The sequence below is a fragment of the Alexandromys fortis genome, unplaced genomic scaffold (assembly GCF_014885135.2).
Source record: "Alexandromys fortis isolate MF-2015 unplaced genomic scaffold, M_Fortis_MF-2015_v1.1 scaffold_125, whole genome shotgun sequence".
Lineage (NCBI taxonomy): Eukaryota > Metazoa > Chordata > Mammalia > Rodentia > Cricetidae > Alexandromys > Alexandromys fortis.
The window spans coordinates 2,019,577-2,035,000 of record NW_026068026.1 but is presented as its reverse complement, the minus strand read 5'-3'; positions in this window follow the sequence as shown (position 1 = coordinate 2,035,000).

Sequence of the window (15,424 nt, the reverse complement as noted above, 5' to 3'; positions counted from 1 at the left end):
TTCCCCAGACACGCCTGCCAGCTATCTATACACACACGCAGTTTCCTTTGGGGGGGGGGGGTGACAAGAGAAGATGAGTAAACCCTTCACTGGCTGACTCTCATGCAATTATTAGGGAAGTGAGTTTGGTCAAATTTTTCTAGATTTAAGTAGTTTTAAATCTCAAGTGAGAAAAAGGAAAGCCTCAAATTAGAAGAGAAATTCTTCGCAAAGGGAAAAGAGAAAACATTTGAAAATCATCTCCAGTCAAAGGAACCCAGTGTTCCGGCTTGCTTCTTCTGTAAACACAGAGCGTGGGTTTATCCTGGAAATCTAAGTCTTGAATCTGCCACAAAAACAACCCTCCAGGGAACAAAGGAAGGCTATCAGGGAAGGACTTAGCAGAGGGAAAAGGGGAGTCAGACAACTCCGCCATCTGTGATGGAGCCAGCTTGCCGTATGCACAGCCTCAGTGACCCAGAGCTCCATACTGAACTGAATTGAGGGTGGTTTTCATGCGGGGCTGCTGCTGCCTCTTTCCATGCAGCTTTGGCCTGTTGCAAAGCTTGGCTGTTCTCTCTAGTTCTGGTACAGGAAAAAACCACTGAGAGCAAAGGACTCAAGCACACACGTGTACAGGCGCCATTCTATGCAATTCTCTAAGAATCTTGTAGTAACAAAAATGAGCCAAATGAGAGATGATATTTTATTGTTACTTTAAAATTCTGTTCATTTAGCTGGGTGGTGGCGCACACCTTTAATTTCAACACTCAGGAGACAGAGGCAGGTAGATGTCTGTGAGGTTGAGGCCAGCCTGGCCTACAAAAAGAGTTCTAGGACAGCCAAGGCTACACAGAGAAACCCTGTCTCAAAAAAAAAAAAAGGGGGGGGGGGAAAGTCTGTGAATTTTTGGTTATTTGTACATCACTACAGTTGATATTTGAAGATATATTTTTGACCCTTTCCACAAAAAAAATCTAAGAAAGTAATGTTTTTCTTCTTTTTTAATTAATAATTAAAAGTATTTTTAATTCTGTTATTTTTTTCTTTTTAAGAAAGAAAACTAGAGTTTGATGGGAACATGCAGAAACCAATGTTTCTGACCCTCCCCTCACCAGCTGCTGAGAGATGCCCCGTCCGTATCCAGAAACAGGACCTGCCGGCAGCCAGAGAAGCCTGAGCTGGGGCCTCCAGAGTCCCCCGGCTTCGCAAAGTGATTTGTTTTTACTGCACGTTCGTCCTAGCAAATGTTTCCCTGATTCTTCACTCCTCATCAAGTCTGCTATCAAAACATTCAGGCTTATCTCTTCCTTGGGGGTCACCTAAAAATAATATGAAGTAAGTTTGTATGTGATCTCAGCTTAATCCGTCTTCTCACGCAGCCCGGGCTTCTGAGCCTAACACAGATGAAAGGAAAAGATAGTCTTCCCTCCTATAGATTCAAGAGGGATCAATTTGGAGATAGTTTACAGCAGTCCTTTTGATGCTGGCATTTATTTTTATTTAATTTTACTTTTCTCAAAAGTTTCCTTTTTTCGTGGATATTTGTCTTTAGCCCTTGGGATGGTGTGGCTGCGGCTGATTATGTATTTATTGTACATGGCTGTGCTGACATTGCACCATCACGGCTGCGTCTGGAATTTCCTGGTCAATTGCCCTGGGAATGGGGCTTTCCTGTTCCTTCTCCCACGTTGGGGAGAGTGGGTGCACTGTGGTATTATCAACACAACTGAAATCTCACTTTAGGATAAAGCCAGCAAAACCAGTCTGGACCCAGAAGCAAATCTGAGGGGAGAGAGAGAGAGAGAGAGAGAGAGAGAGAGAGAGAGAGAGAGAGAGAGACAGAGACAGAGACAGAGACAGAGAGACAGAGAAACGAATTCTGAAAATGGTTGCTAAATTGCTTTCTCTATAAAAGCATACCTTTTTTCAATCTTTCTCCAAATAAGAGGATTCCCAACTTTAACTCTACCTTAATGATATATCAGAGTGTTTTCGATAAATCATCCAAGGACCAAATTAACTTTGGGGATGGAAGATAGAAAATGACCTCATTTTATGTGAACACGGTTTTTAAATTTTTTAAATTACATTTTATTTTGTGTGAGTGTGCACGTGTGTGCCGGGGTGGGGCAAGGACACCACAGTGTGAGAGGAGTTAGAGAACTCACCCCAGTCTGTTCTCCCCTTTTACCCCCAGTGACCCAGAGGGACCCAGAGGGAACTATGGCGGTTAGGCCTGGAGGTAACTTCACCCGCCAAACCATCTTGCTGTCGTGAATACACTTTTTTAAAAAACACACAGCTTCTTCATGAAGGGTGGCCATCCTTGCAGATTCCTGAAGGGCTTTGTCACATTAATTGTGGGAGGAGACGAAATGGCTCATTACAAACGGGTGAGTCATAATCTTAGTATCTAAGGTGATGGCGAAGGAGAGTCAACCCCAATCATTTTCCCTGTTTCATCTCCTGCTTTGGCCACGGCACAATTTTTAATCAAATCCTTTTTTTGTTTGTTTGTTTGTCTGCATGTATGTTTGTTTTTTGAGACAGGGTTTCTGTCTACTGAGTGCCCCTCGAAATATGACCCCATTCCACTCACATTCTCTACTTCCCCTGAGATGGCTGGTGGTGCCCCCTCTGCTGGTCACGTTCTCTGCTTCCCCAGCAGTTAAGAGCACTGGCTGCTCTTGTAGAGGATCCAGGTTCAGTTCCCAGAAACCACGTGGTGGCTCACCACCACCCGCAATTCCTGTTCCGGGGTCCTGAGCGCCCTCTTCTGTCTTCCTCGAGCAACTGCATCCATTCCAAGTTCATCCAGGCAAGCAGTGACACCACAGACAGAAATAAAAGTCAACTGTTGAATGATCTTTTCGTTTTGGTCTAGGACTTCAGTGCATCGTATCTCAAGACAGGTATAACGTAACGGCATCAAAATATAATCACAAAAATGAAGGGAAATTGTTGGTATCTGAGCCACCATCAGCCTTGTTTTATAGCAGCTCCTTCACCAGCTGTTTGGACTCAACCTGATTGTAGGCTGATTTCTATTGGGAAAGCAAGTTGCATTTTTAACCCAGTTAGTTCCTTGGGCAGCTGAGGATAGGGAACCTGTAATGACCCTATCCTATAGCCATACTGATGAATATCTTGCATATCACCATAAAACCTTCATCTGGCGGTGGATGGAGATAGAGACAGAGACCCACACTGGAGCACCGGACTGAGCTCCCAAGGTCCCAATGAGGAGCAGATGGAGGGAGAACATGAGCAAGGAACTCAGGACCGCGAGGGGTGCACCCACCCACTGAGACAGTGGGGCTGATCTATTGTGAGCTCACCAAGGCCAGCTGGACTGTGACTGAAAAAGCACGGGATAAAACCGGACTCTCTGAACATGGCATACAATGAGGACTGATGAGAAGCCAAGGACAATGGCACGGGGTTTTGATCCTACTTCATGTTCTGGCTTTGTGGGAGCCTAGCCAGTTTGGATGTTCACCTTCCTAGACATGGACGTAGGGGAGGAGGACCTTGGACTTTCCACAGGGCAGGGAACCCTGACTGCTCTTTGGACTGGAGAGGGAGGGGGAGAGGCGTGGGGGAGGGGGAGAAGGGCGGGAGGAATGGGAGGGAAATGGGAGGCTGGGAGGAGGTGGAAACTTTTTTTTCCTCAATAAAAATTTTTTAAAAAAAAATTCCAATCACTTTTCTAAAATCATTTTTTAAAAAGTATAGTTATTGATCAACAATGACACATTTTAAAATTAGAACATACAATGAAAAACAAACAAATGCCTGTGTGTTTTCAAATGTCTGGCATGGTTCCTCCTGAGAGAGGCAGCTACAGCCAATCAATCTAGGCTCCCACAAAGCCAGAACATGAAGTAGGATCAAAACCCCATCCGATTGTCCTTGTCTTCTCAGCAGTCCTCATTGTTCACCATGTTCAGAGAGTCCGGCTTTATTCCATGCTTTTTCAGTCACAGGGAGTCCCAGAATTGTTGAAATTATGATACTTTAAACATCCTTCAATAATCTTGACATTCTGATTCGAATAGCCAAAATTTTTGGTTATTAATAAAGTACACTAAGTTCAGCAGTTCACAAAGAACCACAGCCTACAGAAATAGTCAACAGAAACATTATTTAAAATTCAGGTCTCCCAGTAAGGTAAGAGCCCTCATGAGATCACGTGTGGACACCGCCAGTTTTAGTTCTTATTTTGCACTGAAATGTTACACTTTGAAAGTAAACTGTGTGAATTCCCCAGTATAGGTTTTCTATCTTTTAAATCTCTTTCTTGTTCTTTTCTCTAAATGTTCTGCTATGCACATCTTTCCCCTTCTATCCATGTGTGCATTATAAGTTAGTGTGTTTTGTGAGGGAGAGTCTCTGTGTTTCTTTCTTCCTGAGACTGTTTGAGCTCCTTCACTAAATGTTATACAATGCTAAGTCCGTCCACAGCCCTGAAAATTTTGTAACTTCATTTTTTCTTTAGAGCTGAATTACAGTCCATCTTTATATATACTATTTCCATTATCCACTCATCTGTTGATGAATAATTAAGCTGACACCATTTCTTTACTACAGTGTAAAGCAGCAAAAAAACATGAGTATGCAAATATCTCTGTGGTAGGGTGTGGAGTTCTCTAAAATCATTCTTTAAGCACCAATCAGTTCCAAAAATTTAAATTACCACACTCAAGCATATGGTACAGAGAAGAAAACTGTTTGATCTGGATATACAGCACTCCCGTGTAGCATGACATCCATGGAATACCTTGCACTGGACATATAAATGCATTATATAGGATTCCATAAGAAACTAAAAATGTGAATATTTTATCACTACCAGGTAAACTTTGGGTACACTTTCATTTCAAATACACCTCACACTTTGACAATATCTCAGTAAACCAATGACGACTGTTAGTACCAACTTGACCATTAGCAAAATCAAACCTGCAAGAAAAAATGTCAGTATTCAAAAACTTCAATCAAGCAATGGAGATGTGGCTCAGTTGGCAGAGTTCTTGTCTACTACACATGAAGTCCAGGGTTTGACCCCAGTAGCACATAAATCAGGGGCACCTGGAGAAAGAAATCCAGCTGTGCCATGGCCTGAGTCATGGCTGCGATGCCAGAGCTCTGTTGCACAAATGCTCAACTTCTCAGAAGCACACTCCTCTCCGGCTTCTAAAGTATACAGCACAGAGCACATCTCTAATGTTCCCTGACCACAGCTGATTATCGTGAGGATTCTGAAACTATTTCCATTTGTGACCTTTGCCCCATCTCCAGAAAGTCTCATGAGACAGCGGGTATCTAGGTACATACAATATCTATACGAATCAAACATTTGCTAACATTCATAAATAAATTTATTTTAAAATAATCATTTGATATGCATATTATTTTACCATCTATTTAAAGGGAAAGTAAATGTGCTTGCAAACATAGTGTGGTTACATATACATGTGTGTGTATGTGTATGCGTACATATATATATAAATAAAGTTTGGCTAGATATTTAATACTGTACAACAGAGTATCTTCAATACTTTTCAAAGTTGATCTATAATAATGGATGTCAAGAACATTGCTGTACAAGAATACATCATTAAAAAATTGGGAGAAATGTTAGAAAAGTTGAAACTCAGTGCTCTAATATCAAGGAAAAATAATGATTTTTTGTGGTGTAAAAGTCAAGTCAGCAACGGAAATGGCAATTTTTAAATCAAACATTCTAGCACAATATAATTCATGATGTGGCAATTTGATTCTTACATGCTGAGGAGTGAAGGTAGAGACATTTTAAACTCTCTGTTTTCATAATTAAGCAATTATGTTTCTGTAAGAGCAGAGAATGCTGGGTTGCAGAAAGACACTGCAGTTCATAACATGCCAGAGATTTGAGTCTGAGCTGGTGTTGCAGGAGGGCTCATTGGTATTGTGTAGCAAGACTACGCACACAGTGTAGGGTGTGCCTGCTCTATGCTTAGAACAAAGACTGACAGGTGTTGAAATAGGGAGCAGCGGGGCTGCGTCCCCAGCACCCCGGCCGCCTGGCTAGCTTATGCCCGAAATAACAACACACAAACTGTATTCTTTTAAACACTGCTTGCCCATTATATCCAGCCTCTTCTCGGCTAACTCTCGCACCTGGACTAGCCCATTTCTAATAATGTGTGTAAGCACCCCAAGGTGCGCTTACCAGGAAGATTCTAGCCTATGTCCATCCTGAGTCGGAGCTGCCTGGGAGAGCGGAGCCTGGTGTCTCTGCTCCAGAGAGCAGAGCTGTCGGGTCTCTCTGGGAGCAGAGCAGAGTCTGAGCTCACTTCCTCTTCCTCCCAGCATCCTATTCTGTTTACTCCTCCCACCTATATTTTAACCTATCAGGGCCAGCCAAGCAGTTTCTTTATTAATTAACCAATGAAATCAACAGATTGATATATGACACTCCCACATCAGACAGGAACCTGTGTATGCAGTAACATGGGTGCTCACTGAAGCTGTGTGTGCAGTAATGGGTTCACACTGTTAGAAATACCTTGTATTCATCTCATGTTTGATTCTGGAATAATTTTTAGTCATTGTACATTCAGAATCTTTCCTGCTGCTGTTTTACCACAATCAGTCCTGCTCCCATACGGAGTCATAGCTCATGGCTAAAGAAGCCATAATCTTCCAAATGATTGCACTCTGATTTGTTCTTCCATAGGGTCCTAATCTGACTCTTGTTTCTGAAGGGGAACATCAAGGCTCCATTCCTGAAACTGGCATTCTCCCTTCTCATCTGTCTAGTATTTTCTCCTGTTCCTAAACACTTGGTGGGGAAAAGCCCAGGAACTCCTAGAAGACAGAGACTGCTAGCAAATCTAAGTCTATTGAAGATGAGATGCTTCCTCCATCTCCGTCTAGACAATGGGTTGATGTGATGGAGACTGTGGGGCTTATCTCCTTCTGATAAGCATGTCCCTGTCAGTGTGGCAGGGGGCGCAGAAGAACATTAAACTTTTCCTCTATGTACCACCTTACTGTCTAGAAAAGTCATTATTAATATCCAAACTGCAATGTATGAATGAGATCCTTTAGTGGTTTTTAAATATTTTTTTTAATTTTTAGATTTATGTACATGGATGTTTCTCCTGCATATAGGTATGTTTGTGCATCACATGCATGCCTAGTGCTCTGGAGGTCAGAAGAGGACATCAGATCCCCTTAAATTAAAGTTACAGATAGTTATTGATGCTGGGTCCTCTGGAAGAGCAGCCAGTGCTCTTAATAGCTGAGTCTTCTTTCCTGCCCCCATTTAGTGTTTTAAATAGAAAGAACAGAAACAGGTATAAAGAGTAATAATAGAAATTCAAGTGCAGGGGCCCTCATAGTGCTTCCTCTGGTCATTCCTTTGCATCTACATCATAGAGAAATCTTATCTTTTAGAAAATGTGGAACCGGGAAAGCATAAGACAAATTCGTTCTTCGGAATCCACATAAAGCAAGAGAACACACCTCAAAGCCTACTTCTGGGAAAGTAGGAACAATTAGGTCCCAGGAGCTTGCTGGCCAATCAATCTAGCCAAATTGGATATCTCAAAGCATAAGGTGGAAGAGGCTTGGTGAGATGGCTCAGAAGATAAACAAGACACCTGTGATAGAAATTTGCCAACCTGAGTTTGACCCCTGGAACCCACATAAAGTTAGGGGATGAGAACCAACTCCATAGAGCTGTTCCTTAGTTCTGCATGCGCTCTCTCCTGTGGGCCCCACACATATCATGCACACACACACAATAATAATAAATTTTTAAATGCATTATTTAAAAGGTGGAGAATGAATCCCACGTACTTGTACACTTGCATATACTAACACATAAACACACACACACACACAAAGAAATAAATCCTGGAAAGATTCTCCAGGGAGTTTGGATGATTTGTTTTATTAGTTGCTGAACTATTTATTATATGGTGAACTGAACATGTATCTTTTGAGACGTTTGAACACAGCGGTAAAGCTCCTGAGTCCTGAATTCCAAGTGCTGGAATTGTAGCCAAGCTTCCTCATACGCTTACCACACTAGGCTAGGAATATGCTTTGCTGTACCTCAGTATGGGACCAAAGAGGTTGTGTCCTATAGCTACCAACCCACTGAAAGTGGTTTGAATGTGAAGTGAGGCCCCAACACAGGTTTCTATGGTCTTCGGTTGATGCTGCTGTTTGGAGAGTTTGTGGGCCTGTTAGGTGATGGGGTTTACTTAGAGCACTGAAGTTGGTAGCTACTTCTGCTTTCAATCCCGGTGCCAGTTTGCCAGTCCACTGAGACAAAAGCAAGCAGACAGAAGAAAACAGAAGCTTTGTGTTCCTGTTTCCACATCTGACTCAGTATGAGTATAGCCATATCACCCGACCATGATGGGCAGTGCCAAAACCATCATCATTCTCTTAAGGTGATTTGCTCACATATTTTAGCACAGCGATGCAAACGCAGCACCTGTATTCAATAAACATCATCAACACTGCCGCGTGCATACACCTTATTTATTCCGGTCTCTGATTCTATCAGTCAAAAGCCCGGAGGAGTTCTCAACACCTGACTCACCAATAGTGAACTGGATAATCAGTTGGGAGCTGGCCTATTGCAATGGTATATGACTACAGGGCCAAACTGAATCAAATACACACAGCATGCCCGTGAAAGGGCAGAAAAATCATCCTATTAGTTATGAGCTATGTGACTGTAAGCAAGTCACTTATTACCTGAGGCCCAATCTTCTCACACGGAGAAGGGAGTGCATGCATGCCACGTACTTGTCATAGGAATTGAAAGAGATCATTGTAAAAAAAAATAAAAACTATCAACACTGAACTGGGATAGGTAAATTTTCTTCACTTGGAACATGATGAGAAGATAAAAGCCTACTTGAATCTCCACTAGTTCAGCCTGAGTCCTCATCATCTCTCTTGAGCCTTCTCAACTTCCACAGTATCCCATGACCCCGTGTGACACGATTCATGGTAGCCCCTTTGTTTCCATAGAGTAAATCCCCTTTGCCAGCCTCAAAATCAGTCGCTTTCAGCCTGTCTTGTTTTCTCATGCTCAGTGCCCGTCTCAGAGACAAACACCAAATCAATCACACCCAGAAAATAATTCCTTAATTATATACCTGCTTTTAATCCTGACTTGGATTCTACACATATACACAAATGTCAGACAGCTCAGGTATGGGAAAGTTTTCCCACAAGTATGCACCATTTGGTGCATCGTTGAAATTAATGTAAGACTATTTTGTAAAATGGAAAAAGTAAGAGGCAACAAAAGTGGTATTTTCTTCTTTGAAGTATGTATGCTCATTCTTTAATAATATTTTTTGTACAAAAAAAATAAAGAGGACTCTGGAGCACAAGGCAAAAAATGATTGTGGTTAAATGAAAGTATTAGTTCTCTTGGCACTAATGACAGAGCATATCAGTTCTTGGAATGAGTGATCAAGAAAAAAACTTTGATCATTCATTTCTTAAAACGTTGCCTTTAATGTTGTCTCCACTTATATGAATATTGGACTGTCATAACTGAAGATGCCATGACAACCTTCCAGAGATGAGCAGACATCTCTTTCGCTGAGTGAATAACAACTCCACACTGCTGGTTCTGCTGGAGCTGCACTCCAATCCAGCAGGAAGACTTGGGAATGTGGAGAAGTCAGAGAGGGCATTAACTTCAAGTGCGTGGAGTTCACAGAAATTAGCTTTGTGTCTGACTTACTCATTCTTCTGGAAGAGAGTTTTGGTTATGTTCGCTACAACAAGAGGCAGGGAAGGGCTTTACTGGACAAGCACAAGAGAGGAGGCCATTTAAAGGACACTTCCAGACGCTTTCTCAAGTGGAAATTCAGCCACTCTAGAGTGGCTCTATACCAAGGATATTGGAGCTTTTCTCCACACGATCAGATTGCTCTCATCGCCTCTCTGTGGTCACACTTGACACACAGATGCTTATACTCTCACGGATACTATTAGCAGAAGCCCAGTCCTTACATCTGAGCAGAACAGATTTCTGTGGGAAACCCTACTTAGTGCATAAACAATAACAAGCAAGCATACAACAATGTTTGATTAAAGGTTCGAATCTTCATGATTGTTGCCAATGAAATGTGGTGGGGGCGGTCTCATAATTTCAGTAAGCATGCAATAGACTTCTCAAAAACAATCCAGCTTTATGGCTAGATAAAATTTTGATATTTTATTTAGCTAAAACTAAAAAAAAAATAACTATTCAAACTCAAAATTCCCTCAGCATTGTTAGTGTAGAGATGAAATGCATAATACACATCTCTTCAAACATTACCTGTCTGGATTTTAAAAAAGAAAAGTTGAGACAGGGCTGAAGAGATGACTCAGTGGTTAAGAACACTGCCTGTTCTTTCAGAGACGCTAGTTCAATTCCCAGCTCCCATGGAATGACTTACAACCTCCTGTAAGTCCTGTTCTATTGAATTGGATGTCCTCATGTGGTCTTCTCCAGAATCAGGCACACATACAGATATCCATAAAGATAAAACAGATTGAATAAAGTAATAACACATAAAATAATAAAAGCAAAAGCACTACTGAGAAATGCCAGTGCTGAGCACATTTACAGTCTCACTAACGCTCCCAGCAGAGGCTGAACTGTATTCTGGCAGTGACCTGGTCTTAAGTAAGAGGAAAAGAGATTAAATGGTAGAAATGGAACGCTGAGAGAAAGTCAACTTGGCTATGAAGGAAAAGAGAGGCAAAGCTGGCAGCAGAACTCAGTTTTATCACAAAATCAACCTATTCATATATAAGAATTTCCCAAGGGGATTGTGTAAAATCACAATCAATGAGAAGATCTTTAAGGAAGAAAGGGAAGCGAATCACTTTAATTTGACCCAATAAGAACTTCTCCTTATTCCCTGAGTAATAGACTCCCTCTCCAGCCCCTCCAAGGCCAAATCTCCACAGTCAGCAGAAAGTGAGGTTGAGCAATTATTTGTTGAATTTTCATTTGAGCAGCTGTAGATCAGAATAATTTAGGTCGATTATGATCAAGGATTCATGTCAGTATGTTGGCCTCCATTATCTGACTTAATGATCCCTCCCTCAGTATAGTCCTGAAAAGAAAACTCAATAAGAGGTCAAGAGAACTTGGTGACTTTTTTCATTTCCACCACATAGCTAGTAATTAATAATTAATCTCTATGAGTCATATTTTATCATCTGGACACTATAGAAAATATATACAATTGAGCTATTTTGCTAATCAATGAGGCATTACACTTAAATAACTTTGTAAATATTAAACTTCAGGTGGATGGCCTAGCTCGGTAATCAGAGGATATTAACATTAAGCCTGATGACTTAAGTTCCACCTTGTAGAAGGAGAGAACTGATTCCCACAAGTTGCCTTCTGACCTCCACATTTGTGCTATGGCCCACATGGGCTTGTATATTGAGAGAAAGAGAGAGAGAGAGAGAGAGAGAGAGAGAGAGAGAGAGAGAGAGAGAATGATTAAATGAAAAGGTTACAATATGAAGTGTCTTATGAATAAGAGCCCCCCAAACACCATTTTCACTCATCACCCTGGATTTAGGCAATGTAAACATTTCTTTAGTATGACAGTGAAGAAAATATGACTGAAAAGGCAAAGTCATATATAGTCAAGACCCAAAAGCAGGGACTGAAGAGTTGGCTTATCAGTTAAGAGCACTTACTGTTCTTCCAGAGAGAACTGTGGCTCAGTTACCAACACCCACGTGCTGACAACTCCCAATACTCTAGAACTCCAGGTCAGTTCCAGGGGATCCAATGACCTCTTCTGGTCTCCTTCAGCATCAGGCATATACATGGTGCAGATATACATTCAGATAAACCAAACACACTGAACCTGATTGAAGAGAAAGTGGGAAGTACTCTACAACACGTGGGCACAGGAGACCACTTCCTACGTATAACCCCAGCAGCACAGACAGTAAGGGCCTCATTGAATAAATGGGACCTCCTGAGACTGAGAAGCTTCTGTAAAGCAAAGGACACTGTTGCTAAGACAGAAAGGCAACCCACTGACTGGGAGAAGATCTTCACCAACCCCGCAACTGACAAAGGTCTGATCTCCAAAATATATAAAGAACTCAAGAAACTAGACCTTAAAAGGCTAATCAACACAATTATAAAATGGGGCACTGAGTTGAACAGAGATCTCTCAACAGAAGAAGTTCAAATGGCCAAAAGACACCTAAGGTCATGCTCAACTTCCTTAGCGATCAGGGAAATGCAAATCAAGACAACTTTAAGATACCATCTTACACCTGTCAGAATGGCGAAAATCAAAAACACCAATGATAGCCTTTGCTGGAGAGGTTGTGAAGAAAGGGGTACACTCATCCATTGCTGGTGGGAATGCAAACTTGTGCAACCACTCTGGAAAGCAGTGTGGAGGTTTCTCAGGAAATTCGGAAACCTCTAAACATATAAAATAATTATCTTTAAAGATGCAAAAGTAGATGTATTGGGGAGGGAAAACATCATACCAAGAGCATTCATTAGAATATTTTTGAAAATGGACAGTTTAGAAGAAATTATTTAGGATATTTTATGACTTATAAATACATGTATATACAGTAATTTTAATAATAATGTATAATAATTTCTTTTATACTTAGTGACTGGTCTTTTTCCCCAGTGGAATGAAAATAGATGGTTTTTCCAATTTATAAATTCTAAAATGTAATCAGACTAGCTTACGGATCCACTATAATCAGACTCATCTTCCACAAAAGCAGTTCTTTCACAAGCTGGAAACAACCTGGAACTTGATGAGAGCTTAAACTGTGCCACCCTGGCCTTTGCTGTCTTTGGGGACAATAATAATATTCTCTAAGAGTGGCCAATAGAAATAAGACTATTAGATCTCACTAGGAAATTTAAAGTTTACTTGAACTCTAACCTAAATAAAACTAAAGCAGGATTACTCCACGTGAACCAACTCCCCAGACCCTGTGGATTTCCCCCAAAATTTCATGATCTCAACACAAAGATATGCAATTTTAAAGCAAAAAACATTAAAATGGAAGGCAAGAAGTTAGAGCAGAATGTGTGAGATTCTTCAGTAAGTGTCTTTCTCTGTCCCTCTAGTAGTGTTGCTCTCTGTGATTGCTGTTGGAATTAATTGCTGGATACAGGGTGGGAATTTCATGGAAACAAGTTTAGAATTGTCTGGAGATGTGTCTTTATAACTAAAGCGGAGGAGGATTATTAGGTAGCACGTACCACCTCTTAAGACAGAGGTGAGGAGGCGTTGCTCACTTGGCATTTTATTTTAATGCTGTTAAGACTCCTGCTTTCTTGCCCCTCCTGTTTGAGCTCAGGCAAATAAAATAATGGTTACTTGTGTAAACACATTGCTAATGACCTATCTTGGGAGCAGGGTCTGGTTGCAAATGATATATTCTAATTTCAATAATGAAACTAGTTCATTTTGGTGTGTGTGTGTGTGTGTGTTTGTTTTATGTGTATGATACATGCAGAGGTGAGTGTCCACATGTGCAGGCATGGAGGTCAGAAGCTGACATCAGGTGCTTTCCCCTATCACTCTGCACCTTGTATTTTTAACAAGAGTCTCTCATTGATCCAAGTGCTACCATTCCAGCTAGGCTTGCTTGACCACACATCCCCAGAACTGCCCTGTCTTCCCACAATTGCAGGCATGCATCTCCATTCCCAGCTCTTCACAGGAATGCCAGGGATGTAAACTTGGGTTTTCTCTTTGTGCAATGAGTGTTTTACTAATTGAGCCTTCTACCTAGTTCTCTTTGCAATTCTTTCTAGGCATTTTGGTTATTAGAGAAACACAAATTTGTGTATTAAAAATATTGATTTTTTTTTCTATCTCAAACAACGTAGGATTACAAAACTCTACTTAAAAGAAAAAGGATGGGTTAGGGTTAGTGTTAGGGTTAGGGTTAGGGTTATGGTTATGGTTAGGGTTAGCATTAGGGTTAGTGTCAGGGTTAGGGTTAAAGTTAGGGTTAGGGTTAGGGTTAGCATTAGGGTTAGGGTTAGGGTTAGGTTTAGGGTTATGGTTAGAGTTAGGTTTAGGGATAGCATTAGGGTAAGAGTTAGGGTTATGGTTAGGGTTATGTTTAAGGTTAGAGTTATGTGTTATTATTACTGTTTCCTGGTTAGGGTTACTGGTTACTGGTTAAGTATCCTGGATACTGGTTACTGCTTACGTGTTACTCATTACTAGTTAGGGTTAGGGTTAGGGTTAGGGTTTAGGTTAGGATTATGGTTATGTTTAGTGTTAGGGTTGGCATTAGTGTTAAGGTTTTGTTTCAGGTTAGGGTTAAGGTTAGTGTTAGGGTTAGGGTTAGAGGTTAGGTTTTGGTTAGGGTTAGGGTTAGGGTTATGGTTAGGGTTAGGGGTAGAATTAGGCTTAGGCTTAGGCTTAGGTGTTAGGTTTGCATTAGGTTTAGAGTTAGGGAAAGTGTTAGCGTTAGGTAGAAGGTTAGGGTTAGGGTTAGATTTAGGTTAGGTTAGGGTTAATTTGTTAGATTTGGGTTAGGTTTAGGGTTAGGATTAGGGTTAGGGCTAGGGTTAAGATTAGTGTTAGGTTTACTGTTCGGGTTAGGGTTGGGTTAGGGTAAGGTTTAGGGTTAGCCTTAGGGTTAGGGTTAGGGTTAGTGTTGGTTTAGGGTTAGGGTTAGGTTTATGGTTAGGTTTAGGTTTAGGTGTTAGGGTTGGGTTAAGGTTATGGTTAGGGTTAGGGTTAGGTTTAGGGTCAGGGTTGTGATTAGGGGTTAGGGTTCGGTTAGCATTATCCCTAGGTTTAGGGTTAGGGTTAGGATTAGGGGTTAGGGTTGGGTTAGGTTTAGGGTTAGGTTTAGGGTTATGGTTAGGTTTAGGGTTAGGATTAGTGTTAGGGTTAGGTTTAGGGTCAAGGTTAGGGGTTAGTGTTGGGTTAGCATTAGCATTAGGTTTAGGGTTAGAGTTAGGGTTAGGGGTTAGGAATAGGTTAGGGTTAGGGTGAGGGTTAGGCTTAGGTTTAGGGTTAGGTTTAGGTTTAGGGTTAGGGATTAGATTTGGGTTAGCATTAGCGTTAGGGTTAGGGTTAGGACTAGGGTTAGGGTTATGTTTAGGGGTTAGAGTTGGGTTAGGGTTATGGTAAGGTTTAGGTTTAGGGTTAGGGATACGGTGAGGGTGAGGGTGAGAATGAGTGTGAGGGTTAGGGTTAGGTTTAGGGTTAGTTTTAGGGTTAGGGTTAGGGTTAGGGTTAGGGTTAGGGTTAGGGTTTGGGGTTAGGGTTAGGGTTATGGTTAGGATTAGGGTTAGGGTTAGGGTTAGGGTTAGGGTAAGGGTTAGGATTAGGGTTACAGTTATGCTTAGGGTTAGGATTAGTGTTAGGTTTAGGGTTTGGGTTAG